Here is a 23,811-nt window from a genome sequence, read left to right on the forward strand (position 1 = left end):
CCTCCAACCTATTAGCAGCATCATTTAACAAAGTGATTATTTCTTCTTTTCCAAGTCTTCTTCTATTGGCTTTGGGACTCTGCAGTCCCCTAATTTTCCTTCTACCTCTTTGGTTACCATTCTCAAGAGGAGCAGGGCAGATAAGCAGATGAAACATGGCTAGTTCCTTGCCTTTAAGCAGTGATACTTAGCTATGCAGAAGGTAAGCTGGCACACCAGAATCTTTTTAGAGTGTCTTAAGAAAGATAAATTCAAAGTTTCATGGTGTTTAGAATCAAGAATTACTACTGCCCTATGGGCATTTCCAAGGGGTGGTACTCAAGCTATCTTTTTAAAATAATTGAAATATAGTTGATTTGCAATGTTGTGCTAATTTCTAGTGTACAGCAAAGTGATTTAGTTATACATACATATTTTTTTTTCATATTACATTCCATAATGGTTTATCACAAGGTGTCATATAGTTCCCTGGCTATGCAGAAGGACCTTGTTGTTTATCCATCCTGTAAATAATAGCTTACATCTGTTAATCTCAAACTCCCAATTCTTCCCTCTCTTCCCTTCCCTCATCAACCACAAGTCTGTGCTCTATGTCTGTGCTTAAGTTACAGTTAAGTTAAGTTTGAAATATAAATAGAAAGCTGCCAGATTGAGAAAGTGCATAAGATTGTTATAAGATAACTGAAAGCATTTGTCATCCTACAAACCTGAGGAGGTTTGAGAAACAATGTGATCAGTGTGGTTATTTTTACATTCCCTTTTAATTTGTATATGAATTAGTACATCTGGAAATTAGGCTAAATTGCCAAAAGAAATAACAACATAGAGCAAGGATACATTTCAACCACCTTCAGCCAAATGCACATTAGATCCACACAGAGAACTTTTAATAAATATTGCCATCCAGCCTGCACTCAGAATGAATCTGGTATAATTTTTCTGGAGTAATACCTGGGCATGAGCATTCTTCTTGCCAGATTCCAATAGTAGCCAGATTTGAAAACCATAGTGCTAGAATATGAACCTGGCTGGAGAAGATGGGCTTGAAACTTAGTCTGGAAGCAAGGTGAAGACCAGAGTTAAGAACTTTTCAGTCTGTGCTAAAGAATTTGGACATTATCTTCCAAACCAAGTAAAGCAAAAGAAGGTTCTATGCAGGATCACGATGTGATAAAATGAGTATTTTCAGAAAAAAATAGAGAATGGTATGAGGTTGGGGGAATATGTATATATATAGTTGCAATAGCATAGGCATCTATAGCTAAGCCTCTTATCTTAATTCTCCCTTCTCCAGGGAATCTTCTGGACCCAGGGGTTGAACCCAGGTTTCCCACATTGCAAGTAGATTCTTTACCTTCTGAGCCACCAGGGAAGCCCCTTAATTCCCCCAGGACCTACCAGAATGTCCAACTCAGTTGCCAAGAGCCTACATAAGGGAGACATTTAGGAAGTTAAATATGAAGGATGTGCTGATTGGCTGGACTGTGAAGGTAAAGGGTTCAAGATTTCTACTTTGTTTTAATGTAAAGACTCAAGATGTGTTTTATACTGTTTTAAATTTAAATTTGTAAGTTCTTGAAAAAGTCTGCAAACAAGTAAGGCAACTAGGAGAGAAACATATCTGAGTGGTTTGAAGCAATCAACTTGCTTTTAGAGTTTCAGGATTGCTTTTGTATTCAAGATAAGTTTGTCCTGTAGTTTCTTTTTTTTTTTTTTAGTTTTTTATTTTTTAAATTTTAAAATCTTTAATTATTACATGCGTTCCCAAACATGAACCCCCCTCCCACCTCCCTCCCCATAACATCTCTCTGGGTCATCCCCATGCACCAGCCCCAAGCTTGCTGCATCCTGCGTCAGACATAGACTGGCGATTCAATTCTTACATGATAGTATACATATTAGACTGTCATTCTCCCAAATCATCCCACCCTCTCCCTCTCCCTCTGAGTCCAAAAGTCCGTTATACACATCTGTGTCTCTTTCCCTGTCTTGCATACAGGGTCGTCATTGCCATCTTCCTAAATTCCATATATATGTGTTAGTATACTGTATTGGTGTTTTTCTTTCTGGCTTACTTCACTCTGTATAATCGGCTCCAGAAGACATACGGATGGCTAACAAACACATGAAAAGATGCTCAACATCACTCATTATTAGAGAAATGCAAATCAAAACCACAATGAGGTACCACTTCACACCAGTCAGAATGGCTGCGATCCAAAAATCTGCAAGCAATAAATGCTGGAGAGGGTGTGGAGAAAAGGGAACCCTCCTACACTGTTGGTGGGAATGCAAACTAGTACAGCCACTATGTCCTGTAGTTTCTTACAAAATCACAAAGAGTCACAGCTTGAAACATGGATTAAATCCTACTGTGGTTTGATGACAGCATTTAAAGCCTTTTTAAGAAAAAGAAGTGTATATGCCAATTATAATTCAATATTTAAAAATGCATTACAACCATCAGAAAAAGGAAAAGAAAAAAAGAAGGTTTTGGGAGGGTCTCAGCACAGCTCAGGAAGAAATGAGGCCACAAAGACAGAGGGCAGAGAAATGGGCTGGATTTTATTTCAACAGCCAGTAGGACTCATCCCACAAGGGTCCTCTTGGTTGTTCCTCAAACAGGTCCACGTTCTCACTTGAGTACCCCATTATGTTCTTGTTTATTATGCTTGGAACATTTTCCATCCAGAGTTCAGCACAGCTTTCTCAGTCCCTTTATTTCAGAGCCCTTCTCACATATTACCCAACCAGAATCATACTTTATACATCAAACTACACACCTTCCATCAGTCATTCCATCCCCTTGCTCACCTGCCCCACACACAACATCCATTACTACTTCTAAAAAACGGATTATTTCTAGAGAGAAGAGCATTGTGGGCACAGAATGAATGAATGATGGAAGGAATGAGGAAGGAAAGCTCCAAAAGTCTGTCTGATGAAACATTTATTTTTGAAGTCCAAAGGGCCAGGCTGAAGCATGGATGCTACCAACTCATCTCATAGTAGAGTAATAATAGACAATAAACAAGTAAGAATAACTTGGACGTATATGAGTGTATTGAAACTGTAATAGAAACAATAAAAGTAAAACTGTTGCAAGTTAAATTTTCACAGGTTTTACTAACTCATCAGATGGCTCTGATAACATCATAAGCATATTCTCAGTTTTTATTCCATGATCATTTCATTTGTGAGGGTGTTACCTTTCGAGTCACCATGAGAGAGGGACTTTAAGAGAGAAGACAGAAAATGTGAAGCTCTTTGAAGCTCGAAATCATATCTAGTTGTTCACTATAGGATTCTTAGGAACTAGGATAATTTGAATTCAATAAATTCTTGCTGGATTCACTTATTAATAGTCTTTTTTATTTCCCCAAGAAACACCTATGTACAAGGCAGAGAAATGGACCCTGGTCATAAGGGTGAACTAAACAAGATGACTGTCCTCATCCAGCTCACAGTTTACTTGTTGTTCAGTCACTCAGTCGTGTCTGACTCTTTGCAACCCCATTGACTGTGGCACGCCAAGCTTCAATGTCCTTCAACATTTCCCAGAGCTTGCTTAAAACTCATGTCCAATAAGTCGGTGATGCCATCCAACTTTCTCATCCTCTGTCATCCCCTTTTTATCTTGTTTTCAATCTTTCCCAGCATCAGGGTCTTTTCAAATGAGTCAGCTCTTTGCATCAAGTGGCCAAAGCATTGTAACTTCAGCATCAGTGAATACTCTGCATTGATTTTCTTTAGGATTGCTGGTTGGATCTCCTTGCAATCCAAGCGACTCTCAAGAGTCTTCTGCAACACCACAGTTCAAAAACATGAATTCTTCAACACAGCCTTCTTTATGGTCCAAGTCTCACATCCATTCATGACTACTGAAAAAAAAAAAAAAAATATATATATATAGCTTTAACTAGATTAACCTTTGTCAGTAAAGTAATGTCTCTGCTTTTTAATACACAATCCAGGTTTGTCATAGCTTTTCTTCCAAGGAGTAAGTGCCTTTCAATTTTATAGCTGCAGTCACCATCTGCAGTATTTTGGAGCCAAAGAAAATAAAGTCTATCACTGTTTACATTGTTTCTCCATCTATGTGCCATGAAGTGATGCGACCAGATGCCATGATCTTCATTTTTTCAATGTTGAACTTTTTCACTCTCCTCTTTGATTTGGTCAAGAGGCTCTTTAGTTCATCTTTGCTTTTTACCGTAACGGTAGTGTCATCTGCGTATCTGAAGTTATTGATATTTCTCCTGGCAATCTTGATTCCAGCTTGTGGTTCATCCAGCTCAGCATTTTTCATCATACACTCTGCATATAAGTTAAATAAGCAAGGTGACAATATACAGCCTTGGTGTACTCCTTTCCCAATTTTGAACCAGTCCATTGTTCCACGTCTGGTTCTAACTGTTGCTTCTTTACCTGCATACAGGTTTCTCAGGAGGCAGGTAAGATGGCCTGATACTCCCATCTCTTGAAGAATTTCCAGTTTATTGTGACAGTTTACTAGAGGCAAACAAATATTTAAACAAATTATTATGCAACCAATATGTCTCACATGGTTATATAGTTTATGGTTTCAAACTAATATAAGTCAAGCCAAACTCTGAGACATAAATGAGCATTAAGTATTAAAACAATTCTTACAGATTTGGTTTCTGGAAATAATAATCAAATATATTAAGTTGGCTCAACAGCACTACTCTGGATTTGAAGTAGAAACAGACTCAGGACCATATGGAGGTAAAAATATAAGATGTATTTCTGGTAGAGCTGCATTGGGGCACATAGGTCAGGATTGGACTTAGAATCAGAACTGGGAATTCTCTGTTTCTTTCCTGGTCTAGACCTCGGATCTAACCAAGGGGAGGATGAGGATTGTTCTGACTTTGAGGATGCCAGAAAATATAGCGTGGAGATGCAATGCCCTGGTGATGAAGTTTCCCTAGTGATGGAACACAGGTAATCAAAGCCTAAGCAGTGGGAGGGCTCCCCTTACAACAAACACCCCAGACTTGGTGACATATGTGTTTTCTCAAATTTTTGCCAATCTCTCCAGTTGGAAAAGTCACTTCTGGCAAAGAGACTATGAGTAGAAGGAAGGGTTGAATCTACTAGTCCAATTCTTCCAAGAAGGCAGAAACCTCTATTTACTATCCTTCCTGAAAAGAGTGAGCTAAAAAGGATGATTCTCCTTACATTATGGGCCACTTAATTGCCATTTTAGGTTTAAATTATTTGCAAGATTTAAAGTTAACTTCCCTTTTAGCCCTCCTTATGATAGACATTCCTCCTATCAATGGATAAAGAAGCTTCGTTTGACGGATTACCTTACACCACTTACATATTACAGGCTTCTTAATAAGTACCTGTTGATTGGGCTGATATTTTGACTAGTATTCAATGTGAGAATGATATTAGAATGAAGTTAGGTAATAATAGAATATTAGAATTTCAGTATACAAAAGACAAGTCCAGTGAGGGAGATATTTTGCTGCTGTTGCTGTTAAGTCACTTCAGTCATGTCCAACTCTGTGCGACCCCATAGACAGAAGCCCACCAGGCTCCCCTGTTTTGGGGATTCTCCAGGCAAGAACACTGGAGTGGGCTGCGATTTCCTTCTCCAATGCATGAAAGTGCAAAGTGAAAGTGAAGTCGCTCAGTAGTGTCTGATTCTTTAGCGACCCCATGGACTGAATCCCACCAGGCTCCCCAGTCCATGGGATGGAGTGGATTTTCCAGGCAAGAGTACTGGAGTGGGGTGCCATTGTCTTCTCTGCAGGGGTCTTTTGAATACTCTTTAATACCTAGCATGTAGGGGCTTTCCTGGAGGTCCTGTTCTCCTAATGCAGAGGGCTTGGGTTCCATCCCTGGTCAGGGAACTAGATCCCACATGCTGCAACCAAGTGTTCACATGCCACAACATAAGATGCTGCATGTTACAACAAAGATCAAAGATCCTGCATGCTGCAACTGAGACCTGGTGCAGCCAAGGAAATAAGTAAATATTTTAAAATAATATATAGCATATAGGTAACTGGCCATGATATCATCTCAGGACCATCCTGGGGAAATTCCAACCTGTGGAAATTCTGTACTGTGTAACAGCATCAACTTTAAAATTTGATTTCCTGCCTGCTTTACACTTCATTACAGTAAAATGTATTTTACACTAGTTATATCTACAAAAACTCATTTTCTCTGTCAAATGATGCATACAAGTTTGAATTACCACAATTGACTCTGGTCAAAGTTTTCTAATCACAACATATGTCAAAACTAATAAACACCATCAGGCAATCACATCTAGGCTTGACTTAGTTTTAGCTTTGATTGAGCCTAGGTATAGTCAAAGGTAGCTTGACTAGCTTGGTCAGAGTCAAAGCTGTCAAGGCAACACTCTCAACTTGTCTTTTACACATGTCTTTTGCATTTTTACTGCCATAGTTTTTCCTACCTTCTCTAATTCTATTGAGTCTAGACTGAACCAAACTTTGATGTCAGTTTTGCATCTGATTAAGATCTGATGCTCTCAAACTCTGCAAATACAAATTTGAATCCTGATATCACCAATCATTTGTTATATCACTCAGGCAAGATTATCAGACTTTTTGTCATTTCCTTGTCTGCAAAATAGAAATAATAATAGTATCCATATGCTTACATCATGCAGTGTCTGGTATAGATAATACACATCAATTCAGTTCAGTCACTCAACCATGTCCGACTCTTTGCGACCCCATGAATCACAGCACACCAGGCCTGCCTATTCATCACCAACTCCCGGAGTTCACTCAGACTCATGTCCATCGAGTCCGTGATGCCAGCCAGCCAACTCATCCTCGGTCTTCACCTTCTCCTCCTGCCCCCAATTCCTTCCAGCATCAGAGTCTTTTGTAATGAGTCAACTCTTTGCATGAGGTGGCCAAAGTACTGGAGTTTCAGCTTCAGCATCATTCCCTCCAAAGAAATCCCAGGGTTGATCTCCTTCAGAATGGACTGGTTGGATCTCCTTGCAGTCCAAAGGACTCTCAAGAGTCTTCTCCAACACCACAATTCAAAAGCATCAATTCTTCGGCACTCAGCCTTCTTCACAGTCCAACTCTCACATCAATACATGACCACAGGAAAAACCATAGCCTTGACTAGATGGACCTTAGTCAGCAAAGTAATGTCTCTGCTTTTGAATATACTATCTAGGTTGGTCATAACTTTTCTCCCAGGGAGTAAGCGTCTTTAAATTTCATGGCTGCAATCACCATCTGCAGTGGTTTTGGAGCCCCCAAAATAAAGTCTGACACTGTTTCCACTGTTTCCCCATCTATTTGCCATGAAGTGATGGGACCGGATGCCATGATCTTCGTTTTCTGAATGTTGAGCTTTAAGCCAACTCTTTCGCTCTCCTCTTTCACTTTCATCAAGAGGCTTTTTAGTTCCTCTTCAATTTCTGCCATAAGTGTGGTGTCATCTGCATATCAGAGGTTCTTGATATTTCTCCCAGCAATCTTGCTTCCAGCTTGTGTTTCTTCCAGTCCAGCGTTTCTCATGATGTACTCTGCATAGAGGTTAAATAAGCAGGGTGACAATATACAGCCTTGACGTACTCCTTTTCCTATTTGGAAACAGTCTGTTGTTCCATGTCCAGTTCTAACTGTTTCTTCCTGACCTACATACAGATTTCTCAAGAGGAAGGTTAGGTGGTCTGGTATTCCCAACACTTTCAGAATTTTCCATAGTTTATTGTGATCCACAAAGTAAAGGCTTTGGCATAGTCAATAAAGCAGAAATTGATGTTCTTCTGGAATTCTCTTGCTTTTTCCATAATCCAGCAGATGTTGGCAATTTGATCTCTGGTTCCTCTGCCTTTTCTAAAACCAACTTGAACATCAGGGAGTTCACGGTTCATGTGTTGCTGAAGCCTGGCTTGGAGAATTTTGAGCATTACTTTACTAGCTTGTGAGATGAGTGCAATTGTGTGGTAGTTTGAGCCTTCTTTGGCATTGCCTTTCTTTGGGATTGGAATGAAAACACCTTTTCCAGTCCTGTGGCCACTGCTGAGTTTTGCAAATTTGGTGGCATATTGAGTGCAGCACTTTCACAGCATCATCTTTCAGGATTTGAAACAGCTCAACTGGAATTCCATCACCTCCACTAGCTTTGTTCTTAGTGATGTTTTCTAAGGCCCACTTGACTTCACTTCCCAAAATGTCTGGCTCTAGATTAGTGATCACATCATCATGATTATCTGTGTCGTGAAGATCTTTTTTGTATATTTCTTCCATGTATGCTTGCCACCTTTTCTTAATACACATAACACATTGTAATTAACTGATTTTTTTTTTTCATCCTTCTGGTTTGACCTGAAATTCTGTCTCCTGGAAATGTTTTGCTGACCTCCAGACAAATTTAATTCCTTCCTTATATAGAATTTCATAACACAATCTACTTTCCTTCTTATAACTCATCATATTACATTGAATAAGCAAAATTAATGATGTTGAATTTTCATTTTTTTCCCTAATTTCCCTCTGTGTGTTTTCATAATCACTCCATGGGACTTTCCATTTCACATTTCAATGAATTTCAGAGTAAGTCCCAGAACTTTCTTAATTATCTTTATTTTTTTTTCTTTAGTAAGAGATTTATTCTTTAGAGTTTTCATTATAATTTTAATTGAAGTATAGTTAGTTAATAATTAGCAATATTATATTTGTTGTAGGTATATAATGTAGTGATTCAGTATTTTTATAGATCATAATACATTAAAAGTTATTTCAAGATAAGGGCTATAATTCCCTGTGCTATACAACATATCCTTGTTGCATATCTATTTTATACATAGCAATTTGAATCTTCTTTTCAAAAATTTTTATTTTATATTATTGGAGTACTGTTTATTTAAAATTTGTGCTAGTCTTAATTCTCTTCAGATAGTAAAATCTCTTTGATTACTTCTAGTCATAAAGCTATCAGTTTAGCATTCACTATATTCACTCCAAAATGTTTGTCTGTCAGTCATATCTGACTCTTTGCAACTTCATGGACTGTTTTATTGCCTGCCAGGCTCCTCTGTCCATGGAATTCTCCAGGCAAGAATACTGGAGTGGGTTGCCATTCCCTTCTCCAGGATGTCTTCTTGACCCAGGGATCAAACCTGGGTTTTCTGCACTGCAAGAAGACTTTTATTTATTTATTTATTTATTTATTTTTACCATCTTAGCTATCACTGTGTAATGGTAATTTTAATAAATAAAATTCCATTTAGAGCTAAGACTTTTCTCACTTCCTGTTTGGATCTCTAAGAACAAGGACACATAGTCCACTTCTTCCATCTTTCCCATCTAGTGTTTCTCTCTTAACTTTTGACCCAGAAGGTCTTTTTCCCTCCCGGGACTGAGTTTCAGGACAGTGGGAGGACAGGGGATATAGGACTGGAGAAGTCCTAACGGAAGGCTCCTCTTGTGAGGAGCCTCTTCCATCTTTTCTAGACTGAATGAGTGTTTAATTTTAACCTTATTGCTTCCTCCAAGGAAGTCATCCATGGCAGTGTCTTCTCTTGACTTTGACTGTGGCTTCATTTGTGTTGGTACCTCAACTAAAAAGGAGATAAAAAGAGTTTCCTTGAGCATCCTGCCACACGTACAACTACTTATTTGTTACTCACCTTTCCCACTCACACGTTTACTCATTTGGAGCAGCCATATCTATTACCCTATATACCACTGCAGTGCCTCCTGTATATCACGTACACAAAACAGGGATGTATATGTGCAGTGAAACAAAGTTGTGGATGGAAGCAGGTGTATTTGATGTCATCTTTGCCACTCTTGACTGTCTGTTTATGCTTGTTATCTGATTCTGTATTAGAATGCAATACACTTCCAATATTACCAGTTTTATTTTGTAGTTCTTTATCTTCAGAAGAACCTAGTTTCCTAAAATTAACAGAGGAGTCACATGTTGGCAAAATAAATGCTTCCTCTGTTTCTGTTTTAGTCCAGATTCATATACATGTTCTTATATCTATGAACCGGGACACAGATTTGGAGAGCATTTATAGAGCACATAAGTCTTTTCCAATTCACTCTCATTTTCCAGGATGAAATTCCTTCTTTTTAGTTCCAACCCAGTTCATCATAACTGTTTTTAGCAGATAGTTTAAGGGCTGTTGAAAAAGGTTCCCACAAGCACCTGCAATGCAGCACTTTTAGACTTCGAAAGGCAAACTCCAGAATTAAGAGAAGTTGCTGTCCAGTTTCTAACTTGTGTCTGACTCTTTTTGACCCCATGGACTGCAGCATATCAGGCTCCCCTGCTCTTTGCTCAGATTCATGTCCACTGAGTCAATGATCCTCTCTAACCATTTTATCCTCTGTCTCCCTCTTCTTTTGCCTTCAGTCTTTCCCAGTTTCAGAATCTTTTCCAATGAGTCAGTAGCATCAGGTGGCCAAAATATTGGTGCTTCAGACTCAGCATCAGTCCTTCCAATGAATATTCAGGGTTGATTCCCTGTAGGATTGACTGGTTTGATCTGCTGTCTGAGGGACTCTCAAAAGCTTTCTCCAACACCCCAATTTGAAAGCATCAGCTCTTCAGTGCTCAGCCTGGAGAACCCCATGGAAGGTATGAAATAAAAAGAGACTCAATTCAAAGTTGATAATGGTGTTCTTATGCTAAATAACATGTGATTTATTTTACTTTCCTAAATACTTTTCTAAACAGTGTCATGAGGAGATTCCTTGAGTGTTTCACAGCCACAGAACCCAGGATTCTTAGGATGTTAAACTGGCTGGTGGTCAGTGATAATTTGAGGCTCAGAGAGAATGCATAACTTTCCTGATCACGGCAGAAATCAGTGGCAAAGCAAACACTAGGGCCTGGGGCTCCATTGTTCTTTTGACTATCTATGATTACTTATTTGTGAATATTCCAGCAGCATTCTCAACAAATTAAAACACAGTGATTGAAAACAATAGTAAACCTTTATTAGCCTACATTATTTTTGAAGACGGGGATTGGGATTCTAAGGGCAGTATAGTTAGGTGGTTCTGGCTCAGAGTGTTTAATGAGTCGAGATACAGTTACAGTCAACTCCAGGCTTGACTGGGGCTGCAGCTACCACTTCCAAGATGGCATCTCACAGGGAAGTTGATCAGAAGACTTAATCTCTTTCCAGCTGTTGATGAGAGGCCTCCATTCCTACTACCTGGAGCCCTCTGTCAGTCCTCTTGAGTGTCGTTATCACGTGACAACATGCTTCCACGGAGCAGTGATTGGAAAGCTTGTGAAGGTGTCTTTTGATCTTCCCAAGTGGTACTAGTAGTAAAGAATCTGACTGTCAATGTAGGAGATGTAGGAGATGAGGCTTTGATCCTTGGTTGGGAAGATCCCCTGGAGGAGGAAATGGCAACCCACTCCAGGATTCTTACCTGAGAAATCACATGGTCACAGGAACCTGGGGGGTAACAGTCCATGAGGCCACAAAGAGTCAAACATAACTGAGCGAATGAACAAACAAAGGTGTCTTTAATGATCTGTCGTCAGAAGTGACACCAATCATTTCTGCAACATCCTATTGTGTACAAAGATTGAAGGTGGGAGAAGGGGACGACAGAGGATGAGATGGTTAGATGGCACCACCGACTCAATGGACATGAGTTTGGGTAAACTCCAGGAGTTACTGATGGACAGGGAGGCCTGGCGTGCTGCGGTCCATGGGGTCCCAAAGAGTTGGACACGACTGAGCGACTGAACCGAACTGAACTGATTGCTTACACAGGTCAGTTCTATTCAGTAAGAAAGGGATTACAAGAGGTGTGAGTGCCAAGACACAGAATCACCTGGGGACCATTTGAGGAGTGGCTACCATAACATATATAGGAGCTTAGAGTCCTCTAAAGATCTTCAATGAAATATTGGGGAAAATTTTAATTAAAAAAAATTACTGAATGCCTGAATTATTTGGGGGGAAGAAATAAAGCCAATTTATATTATTTGTGATATAAGCTCACCAAATTAAAAGGTTTGCTTTTTCCAACTTGAATTGGTTGTCTTTATTGTCGTGTTCTCCTAGTCTCATATTTCTAAAATTTTACTGGGAATAAACATTCTAAAAATAGTTCTTGTTAGACTGTGAGCTTCAGTTTAGGAAATTTGTTTCTCTCTTCACCAACAACTAGCTTTTCCTCTCCAAGTGAAAAATCAGATTATCATTAAAAATTTTTTTTTTTTAAATTTTAAAATCTTTAATTCTTACATGCATTCCCAAACATGAACCCCCCACCCACCTCCCTCCCCATAACATCTCTCTGGGTCATCCCCATGCACCAGCCCCAAGCATCAGATTATTATTTTTTAATGTAAATAATACAGCAAGCACATTCTCTAAAATATTATCATTCAACATTATCATTTAAATTTGTGCTTCCAATACTTTGAGAGCATTATCTTATCACAGAACTAATCCTTATTTATATGACTTTTAATATTCTATACAGCTTCACAGTCTTATCATGGGTCTTATTAAAGAATAACACAAATTATTTAAGTTCTGTGGACATGAACCCCAATATTATAATGCTTCTAATTTTTTTAAATAAAATGAACTAATGCATGTTTGAGTTCTGAACCATTATGAGAAATATTCACTAAAGGTTTGAGTGAAGCAATGAGATATGAAATTCTTGTTGTTTGGTCTCTCAGTAGCGTCCAACAGTTTACGACCCAATGGATTGCAGCACACCAGTCTTCCCTGTTCTTCACTATCTCCCAGAGTTTGCACAAACTCACGTCTACTGAGTCGATGATGCCATCCAATTATCTCATCCTTGTCACCCCCTTCTATGTGTATTTTAATTTCATCTTTTGTAGTTGATCAGTTTTATAATAAAAACACCTCAGAAGTAACCTATGTTCTGTTTTTTAGCTCATGAAAATGCAAATTGAAAAATTATTCTAACAATTTACTTCTATTGAGCCATTTGTTGTTTTCTCCTTTCCTTGAATAAACTTTTACAAGAGTTAAAACAGCTTTTTACCTATAAAGTCTTAAGCTTTTTGTGAAATAATAGTGCTCAAATTACTTAAATATATATTCATTTTCCTCTGCAACTCTACTCATGACTTTATTACATGCACATAAATATTTGTATTTTATTTATCTTTCAGTGAATAAAAATATAAATAAAATGGATGCTTATTTTGCATTGATGAAATTGCACAATGGATTATATATATATATATATATATATATATATATATATATATATATATAGCATGATAAGAGAGTCAGACAAATGGATTTCCAAATGCTGATGCTGGAGGAGTCAAGTGTAATACCACCATCTTGGAAAGCTTTATTTATGAGTATTTGTCTCACAGGTGAAGTAGCAGAGGAAAGAGAGGTCTGTACCAGGGAACATGCTGACAGATGGCAGATATGCAGATTCCTTTCTTTCCTAAGGAAGTAGGAGGCTGGGCTAGAGCTGCAAGCCAGATACTAACACATTTTTTATTTACTAAGGCCAATAGAAAAGACCCTGATGCTGGGAAAGATTGAAGGCAGGAGGAGAAGGGGACAATAGAGGACAAGATGGTTGGATAGTATCACCGACTCAATGGACATGAGTTGGACCACGCTCCAGGAAATGGTGAAGGACAGGGGAGCCTGACATGTTGCAGTCCATGGGCTCACAAAGAGTTGGATGTGACTGAACAAAAGCCAATAAAATTTTATGGCTGTGGTGGGTAATGTTTCTAGCTGCTGTAAGACAGTAGTAAATGTATTCAAATATTAAATGAGATTGCTGAAGGTAAATTAACAGTTCAAGAAAAACAGAATGAAAATAAATTCACAGTACAACGTTTAAAGAAATTGCAATGGCAAAAATAGTTAAAGGAGGAAAGCTTTTCTTTTTTATTGAAGAATTGCTGGTTGACAATGCTGTGCTAACTTCTGCTGGACTGAAAAGTGATTCAGTTACACATATACATACATTTTTAACATTCTTTTCCATTAGAGTTTATCACAGGATATTAAATACAGTTCCCTGTGCTATACTGTAGGACTTTGTTTATCCACTGAGGACTCCGGCAGTTGGTGATGGACAGGGAAGCCTGGTGTGCTGCAGTTCACAGGGTCGCAAAGAGTCGGACACAGCTGAGCAACTGAACTGAGCTGAACTGATACACTGATCATGGATACTGTTCTGATTATAAGCTATGGTCTCTGGGTCTATCTCCACTCTTCTGCCCTCAGCTTTGTGATACTGAGTCCGGAATTCTGCAAACCACTCTTCTGATTTACCATCTGTCTCCCTGGTAAACTCCACTAATAGGAGCTGCTGTAGAGAGGCTGGGAGGCTTGGGACTTCTTCCTTCCTCCTCCTTTGGGGAAAAGGGACTTCCATTCTCGTAGGAAACTTCATAGCAGTGTTTCCTCAGAGCAACCTCCCTCTCAGTGGTAAAGAATCTGTAAAATGGTAACGCAGATCAGTGGTAAAGAAACTGCCTGCAATGCAGGAGACCTAGGTTAGATCCCTGGATAGTGAAGATTCCCTGGATAGTAAAGATCCCCTGGAGAAGGAAATGGCAAGCCACTGCAGTATTCTTGCCTGGAGAATTCTATAGGTAGAGGAGATTGGCAGGCTCCATGGAGTCACAAAGAGTCAGACAGGACTGAGGGACTAACACAACTTCGCAACAGCCTCAGCAGCAAGGCCCTCTTCTGGCAGCATCTGAGTCCAACTTGCGCTGGAGAAGGGAAAGGCTACCCACTCCAGCTTGCAACCTTTCTATAAACAACACAGAGGGATTAATCTCAACGCAGCTCCCTTCACATGTCAGCTCAGACGTCTGAGTCCCTGTCTCTGGGGTGCCTTCCCTAAACTCAGAGATGCCATCCAGAGCCAAGCATGGTGCTCTTCCCTCTGGGCATTGTCTCAGCAGCCCAGGGCCCCCTCCCCAGACTTCTAGGCTCAGTAACTTCAGCGTAAACATCTGCTTGTCCATATATAGACGTCACAGCTGCCTCCTGCAATTGACCCTTCCAAAGTAATTTCACTTTTTCCCTTTTTTAGTTGCCAATATTTTACACTGAGTTAATATGGTTAAAAATATTTCTCTGTAAAAATAAACCAATGTAATTTCTCTCTCCAGATTGGACTCTGATCCAGATACTTTACAGAAAACTCATAAATTTCATAGCCTTATTAGTTCAATCAAAGGTTGGAAAATGCAGTTCTCTTAGCGCACAAGTAAGAAATAAAGTTTTCTAAAATTTCAATAGTTAGATGATCTAGCTATTTTGTTAATAGTGATAGTTAAAGAATTATCAACAAAACAGGTTTTCAGGTGAGGGTGGTCTTCATTTATCCCCAAGAACTCCTTAAAAACAAACATGTACAACACCCAGTCCAGACTTCCTGCTGATTTTGCCAAACCTCTTACTTCTAACTGAATCCTCAATTGGCATCTCTATTAGCATTTTTTAAATGGGCTTCCCTGGCGGCTCAGATACAAATTGTCCACCTGCAATGCAGGTGGACAATCAGGTCCAATCCCTGGGTTAGGAAGATCCCTTGGAGAAGGGGTTGGCTACCCACCCCAGTATTCTTGCCTGGAGAATTCCATGGACAGAGGGACCTGGCTGGCTATAGTCTGTGGGGTTGCAAAGAGTCAGATTCGACTGGGCGACTAACACTTTGGTTTTCTTTGCCATTGTTGTTCAGTGCTCAGTCGTGTCCAACTCTTTTCGACCCCATGCACTGCAGCATGCAAGGCTTTCCTGTCCTTCACCAACTCCTGGGGCTTGCTCAAACTTATGTCCATTGAGTCGGTGATGCCATCCTACCATCTTGTCCTCTGTCGTCCCCTTCTTCTCCTGCCCTTAATCTTTCCCAGCATTGGGGTCTTTTCCAATTAGTTGGCTCTTTCCCTCAGGTGGCCAGAGTACTAGAGCTTCCGCTCAGCATCAATCTTTGCAATTAATATTAAGTATTGATTTTCTTTAGGATTGATCGGTTTACTCTCCTTGCAGTTCAAGGGACTCTCAATAGTCTTCTCCAGCACCACAGTTCAAAACCATCAATTTTTAGATGCTCTTACATCAAATTTTATCTGAATGTTTGAGGCTAATTACTCACATAATTTCTTCCTTGTCTTCTCTGCTGTTAGCCCATTACATTATCCCCATTCAGGTCAACTATTTTTTCCCCTTTAATTCTCTTTCTAAAAATGTTCTATGATTCTCTTCCCAGAATCCAGTCTCTCACTGTATACTACTGTCTGTTTTCTTTTGATTGTGACCTCTGCAAAGCTCACTGTATGATAAGCAGAATATACCTTTACTCTGTTTACAGAATGTTCATTATAGTTTCTTGCCTTGAAAAAAAAAAATCTGTTCCATCCCTAATGATTCCACTTCATAGATCTCTGATTTGTGGGTTCCTTCTTGTCCAACACTCCAGTCAAGATGCTTCTCTGTGACCCAAGTTCTAGACAAGCCAACTTTTCTGTGGTCCTAAATGCTGTTTTACAGTACTACGTATCCCATGTGCCTTCAAGTGTAGAGGAGTTTTATATTTTCCTTATAATTTCCTCTATTTCCAGAGAACTCCAGACTTTCAAATGCATGCATTGGAGGGAAACCTTGTCTGGTTTGCAATGTCTTTCAATGTCTAGTTTACTCCTCACATCCAATCTTCCATGATGTTTTACTTGCATTATTTCTGCCACTGTTATCATTGTTCCAATTCATTCTTCAGTCTTTACCAAGTTTATGTTTTTTCTTAAAGTGTGTAATTCTGTGTCACTTGGGTGCTTACAATCATTGAGGAGCTCTTCAGTGTAAACTCGAGGCTCTAAATTTCCATTTATCTTTCCAACCTCATCCGTCACAAAGCCTATCTACTTGACTGATATGGAACACTATTCCAAGACTACATCAACTTCTGAAATTAAAATAATATTTTTTGGTTTACATTTCCAAAGTAGAAGGATATTTTCTTGCCTTTAAGCAATAACAAATGTTGCTGAATGCCACTTTAATGAATGACCTCCTTTCATAAATTCACTGGTTATGTTTTACTTGACAGTAAGGATTGACCTTTAGTAGAACTTTCCCATTTTCTCAATTCTGAATTAGGCAATTTTTGCATATTCGTATATACTGTTGAGATAACTCTGTAGGATTTATCATTCTGTTTTAATTATCTTTCCACAAAACTGTAATATCTTTATAAGTAAGAATCTTCCAATGTATACTTCCAGTGTATACTTCCAGTGTCCATGGGCCAATAAAAAAATTGACATATACTCATAACAACAAAAAAATAAATAATGAACCAGCCAAATATTACAGGCACAAATCCAAGAATCAGAGTGAACAACCTTCATAGGAATTTTCAAATAGCCATGAAGACTATCCAATTTGTATTTTTAAAAATTCATGTTCAATCACTGGCATTTACCCAATAATCAAGAAATACTCAAAGGCTGTGAATGAAAGTACTTTGTTGTTACATGCATGAAAAGATGTTTAATCACACTTATTTATTTAAAGCACATTGAAACATTACTTTTTGTTTATCATATTGAAAATGTTAAAAAAAACTAGGATAAATTTTGTGGGCCAAAAATATGGCTAATCAGTATGTTCACACATTTCTGTTGAGCGTATAAATCCATACAATATTTATGGTAAAATTTTTGCAATATCTACAAAAACTACAAATGCACATACTATTTTTTGCTAAATTACTCAATTTCTAAAGATCCATTCTACAGATAAAGTTTTTCAGGTATAAAATGGATAGTTTACTAATATATAAGACTACAGTTTACTTCTAGTTTGTTACTATTTAAGACAATATGGTTACTTAAGTAAACGGTATAGAATAAAAGAAATCTCGGTACACTATAGATTACAAGGCACTTATGAAATATGTTTAAGAAACTTCTTGTGAACTGATAGAAAATTATCCACATTCTAGTTAATGCATTAAAACGGAGGTGTAGAACAAGTATAAAATATGCCATTCTTTGTACAGCTTGGACACTAAATAACTTGATTATAGTAAAGGTACCAACTGTTTATGCTATTTTGTATCCATGTAGCATGAATATTTTAACAAATATTAAGTTTTCCAATCTATGGGCTGTCTTTCCATTTATTTGTATCTTCTTTGATTTTCTTTTTAAACAATGTTTTGTAGTTTTTAGTGTACAAGATTTTCAACTCCTTGATCAAGTTTATTCCTAAGTATTTCATCTTTTTCAGAGGCTTCAGCAAATGGAATTTTTTTCCCCTAATTTTCTTGTGAATTGGTCCTGGCTGGTGTGTAAGAATGCAACTGGTGTTTGATTTTGTATCCTGCAAAAATTTGATTACTAATTCTGTGTTTTTTTTTCCCTTGAGTCATTAGAGTCTTTTTTATTTTCTGTTTTAACAAATAAGATTATATCACCTATGAATAGACTCATTTTAATTCTTCTTTACAAATGTGCATGCCATTTATTACTTTTTTCTTATTGGATGGTTCTGGCTAGAACATGTAGCACTATGTTGAATAGAAGTGGTTACAGTCAGCATCCTTGCCTTGCTTCATACTTACAGGAACAACTTTCAGTCTTTCCTCATAGAGTATGATGGTAGCTCCAAGATTTTCACATATGGCTTTTATTATGTTCTGATTATTAAGTCCTATTACTAGTTTGTAGAGTGTTTCTATTACAAAAGGTCAATTTTATAAAAGGTTAATATTATATTATAAAATATATTATATTATAACAAATAATATATGTATATAAATATATAAAATAAAATATTATATATATGAATATACAATAAAATATAATATATTAACATTTTAATATTGTATTTAATATTTACATTTCAATATATAAAATATATTTAATATTTATATATAATATACATTATGCATATAATATATAAAAGGTCAATATTATTTTATAGAAATATTATAAAAGGTGAATTTTAATTTTGTCAAAAACTTTTTATGCATCTATTTAATATGATAATGTAGTTTTTTACCTTCCTTTTGTTACTGTGGTTTATTTCATTGATTGATTTTCATATATAGAACCATCCTTACCTTAGGTTTAAATCTCACCTGGTTATGATGTATAATCCTTTTACTCTTTTGTTAATTCAGTTTGCTAATATTTATTATCTTTTTTGCAGGGGTCAAAATTCATCAGGGATGTTGGTTATTAGTTTTCTTGTTGTATTTTTGTCTAGTTCTTATGTAAGAGTAATGCTGACCGCATAGAATGAGTTTAAGAGTGTCTCCTCATCTTTCATGTTAATTCTTTTTAAAAAAGTTTGATAAAATTCCCTAATGAAACTACCTAGAATTTTCATTGTTGGAAGGTTTTGATTAATACTTCCATCTATCTAGTCATCAATCAGTCTAGATTTTTAATTTTTTCATGATTCATTAACCTTGGTAGGTTGTATATCTCTGGGAATTTATCTATTTCTCCTAAATAATCCAGTTTGTTGACATAATTATCCATAAAGGTTTATTTCAGTGGCATTATTTCTATTTCTGTTGTTGGGACCTAACAAACGCCATGATAGGCTTCAGGGACTAAGGTAGGAATCACGGGAAAGGCTGAGTCATTGCCCAGTGAGGTCATCTGTGCAGATGCCAGGGCTTGTCTAATCAGCATACTCTCCATAACCTGGTTTGAGTTTATCAGGACATAAAAGACATCCCACTGCAGCCAATAGTCAATTAGTAAATACCAGGAAACCCCTGCAGCCAATAAAGATTAGCCAATTAGTAAATACTAGGAAACTCCTGCAGCCAATCAGCCCTTGCCAACTCTCCGTTCTAAAACGTATAAATACTGCTGTAAATCTGGGTTCAGGGCTCCTTGCTCCACTCCACTGCATTGGATGTGGTGGGAGCCCTAGCTTGAGCTAGAAATAAAATCCCTTCATGCTTTTGCATTGCTGTGGATGTCTTATCCTCTCAGTTTTGAGGACTCGGACTCTGGGCATAACATTTGGGGGCTCGTCCGGGACCCCTTTAACTGGGAAGAATAACACTCTCCCGATAGAAGGGGTTTCCTCACTAGGAGGAAAGATATTTGAACACCAGTGTTAAGTCTGGTTAAGTCCAGCGTAAGGCCGAGGCCCAGCATACACACTGGAAGGCAGCTGGCTCTTGTTAGGCCTAATCAGAGGTGAATTAGATGTCCTAGCCAATGTAAGACCAAGTCCCAGCATTCACGCTGGAGGGCAGCTGATTCTGTGAGGGATTGGGAAGGAACATCTCTCCTGACTCAGAATCTGGTGGGCAGTGGACGCCCTTCGGTGAGATAACATTGGGAAGCAAGACAACAATAACCCGGGATAGACCAGATTCTGTGTTTTCGGCCGATATTTGTTTGTCTTCTGCCTGTCGCCTTTCTTTGTGTGCCAGCGCCATTTTTTTGTTTGTGTGTGTGTTCACTGTGAGCTCCGTCATTATGGGTCAAAGCTCTTCCACCCCTTTGTCTGTAATGACTGACCGTGAAGATCAGGAGAGTCAGAAGAAGAAGCTGATACTCCAGGAATCCTGTTTATATCCTGGCCTGATTGACTTAGACACTGAAATCTCACCTCCCCCATATATGCAGCCACCCTTGCCCCTGCAGGTGTCGTCCATAGAACAAAGGAGGGACCCAGAACCCTCGGCTCCACCATGGGAAGGGGGCCCGGCCCAAGGAACTCGCAGAAGGACTCGAAGGGGCGGAGACTTGTCTGAGGACGGAAGCCGGGAGGCTCCTTCATCCACCGTTCGGGCATTCCCTGTCCGGGTGGGGCCAGCAAATCCCGGTGGGGAGCAAACATACCAGTACTGGCTGTTTTCTACGAGTGATTTATATAACTGGAAAACTCAAACCCCTTCTTTTTCCGAAAAACCCCAAGGTCTTATTGATCTCTTAGATTCTATCTTGTTTACTCATAATCCTACTTGGGATGATTGTCAGCAGCTGTTGCAGGTGCTCTTCACCACAGAGGAACAGGAGCAAATTCTATCAGAAGCACAAAAACATGTTCCAGGAGTGGATGGAAGACCCACCACGCAGCCCCACCTAATCAAGGAGGGGTTTCCTTTGATGCGACAGAACTGAGATTTTGAATGCGCTAAAGGTAGGGAGCGTCTCCGAGTGTACCGCCTGACTCTGATGGCTGGCCTCCGGGCAGCCGCCAGGAAACCAACAAATTCGTCTAAGGTAAATTTGATAAGGCAGGAGCCAAATGAGAGCCCAGCAGCCTTTTTAGAGAGGTTAATGGAGGCTTTCAGGCAGTATACGCCCATGGACCCTCAGGCTGATGAGTCACGTGCAGCAGTCTTGCTAGGCTTTGTTAATCAGGCAGCTCCGGATATCAGGAGGAAGTTACAGAGGATAGAGAGGCTGGGAGAACAGTCAATACAGAATCTGGTGAGGGCAGCTGAGAAAGTGTTTAATAACAGAGAGACCCCTGAGGAGAGGGAGGAACGAATTAGACTGGAGGAAAGGGAAATTAGAGCTAAGGAAAACCGAAGAAATCAGAAAGAGTTGGCTCAAATTTTCTTTGCGGGGATGAGACTGGGACCTGATTCCTGGAAGACTCGAGACACCCAGCCGAAAGGAAGGGAGAAACTAGCCAGACCGACCCTAAAGAGAGACCAATGCACCTATTGCAAAGAGCAAGGGCACTGGAAAAAATGAGTGCCCCAAGAGAAACCTGAAAAAAAGGACTGTAAGCCCTATGTATAAAGAACGGGGGTTCTTGATGGCAGAGGGAAAAGAGATTAAGAATCTATCTGAAATACGCAGACTCTTGGCAGCAGTCCACTTGCCCCGGGCAGTATCCATAGTACATGTCCCAGGACACCAGAAAAGAGAAGATGCCAGGGCCCAAGGCAACCATGCTGCCGATGCAGCAGCCCACGAGGTGGCCGCTGGATACTGGCAAGCTCATGTGCTAGCTGTAGGATTACCACCGCTGGGGATGGGGACTCTCCCCCCAAACCCCATATACTCCCCCTCTGATTTAAGCTGGATGCAGGATAACACCAACCACCCTGCATGCAAGGACGGATGGTATAGGGACCAGGATGACAATCTGTTGCTTCCTGACGACCTGGGCAGACATCTCTGTACCCATTTACATCAAACCACCCACTGGGGAGGGAAAAAGACTTTGACACTTCTACGAGCAGTGCAGCTGTGGTTTCCCCGACAAAAGAAAACGATACAGGACATAGTCCACACCTGCAAGGCCTGTCAGATTATGAGACTGGGAAAAGGACAGCACACGGGTGTAAGATACCAGGGGGAAAGGCCGGAACAGCATTAGGAGATAGATTTTACAGAGGTAAGGCCAGGCAAGTATGGCTATCGTTACCTGTTAGTTTTGGTTGATACATTTTCTGGGTGGGTAAAAGCTTACCCCACTAAAAAGGAGACAGCAATAATAGTGGCTAAGAAGCTCCTAGAAGAGATGATACCTAGGTTTGGGCTGCCAGCATCTATTGGCTCTGATAATGGACCTGCATTTGTGAGCAAAATTGTTAAGGGACTGGTCTCAGCCCTGGAGACCAAATGGAAGCTACATTGTGAGTACAGTCCCCAGAGCTCAGGACAAGTAGAAAGAATGAATCGGACCCTAAAAGAAACTTTAACAAAGCTGGCAATAGAGACTGGCAGGGATTGGGTAACCCTCCTTCCCTTTGCGCTTTTTCGGGCATGCAATACTCCCTATAAACTAGGTTTGACTCCCTTTGAAATTGTATATGGAAGTCCACCCCTCATTTGTTCAGTGTTTGAGGGAAAGACTAAACCATCTCTCTTGCTGCACACGTTCCAGCAAAAGATGCTGGCTTTAAGTAAAGTGCATAAACATATCTGGTCACTGATACAAGAAGTTCATGATGGCCAGAGTAAAGGAACAATCCCGTCCCATGATATGGGCCCGGGAGATTGGGTCTGGGTTAAGAGACACCAGTCAAGAACCTTAGAGCCAAGGTGGAAGGGCCCCTATGTTGTTCTCCTTACCATCCCCACTGCCCTAAAGGTGGATGGAATTGGACCCTGGGTGCACTGCAACCATGTGTGTCATGCCACCCCAGAGGAACAAGAAAAGGCCCAAAAAGAATGCAAGGTGAAGCCTCATTCTGCCAACCCCTTAAAAATGACGCTCGTCTGCCAGCTGGCCCCAGACAAATTCCCCTGACTCTCCTGTTGGTGGCTCTCCTTCTCCACTCTGGAACTGCTGGTGCTAACTCACATCAACCTGCTAAGATCACCTGGATGCTTTGTAATGGACTAACCCATGAGGTACTCAATTCGACTACTGGAATCCCCCAATACTTGGTGAGGTTTATTCTTCAACCTTGGACCTTTGTAAAAAGAACATATCAGTACAGTTCAAGTGATGATGCTGAGACAACAATATCAGGCAATGTCTCAGAATGAAGAGGAGGATTCCTCTCCTTGATCAAAGGACGGGGGGAATGTTGGGACCTAACAAACACCATGATAGTCTTCAGGGACTAAGGTAGGACTCACGGGAAAGGCTGAGTCATTGCACAGTGATGTCATCCAAGTGGATGCCAGGACTTGTCTAATCAGCATACTCCCTGTAACCTGGTTTGAGTTTATCAGGACGTAGAAGACATCCCCCTGCAGCCAATAGCCAATTAGTAAATACCAGGAAATCCCTGCAGCCAATAAAGATTAGCCAATTAGTAAATACTAGGAAACTCCTGCAACCAATCAGCCCTTGCCAACTCTCTGTTCTAAAAC

This window comes from Ovis canadensis, chromosome 12 (genome assembly GCF_042477335.2).
Source record: "Ovis canadensis isolate MfBH-ARS-UI-01 breed Bighorn chromosome 12, ARS-UI_OviCan_v2, whole genome shotgun sequence".
NCBI lineage: Eukaryota > Metazoa > Chordata > Mammalia > Artiodactyla > Bovidae > Ovis > Ovis canadensis.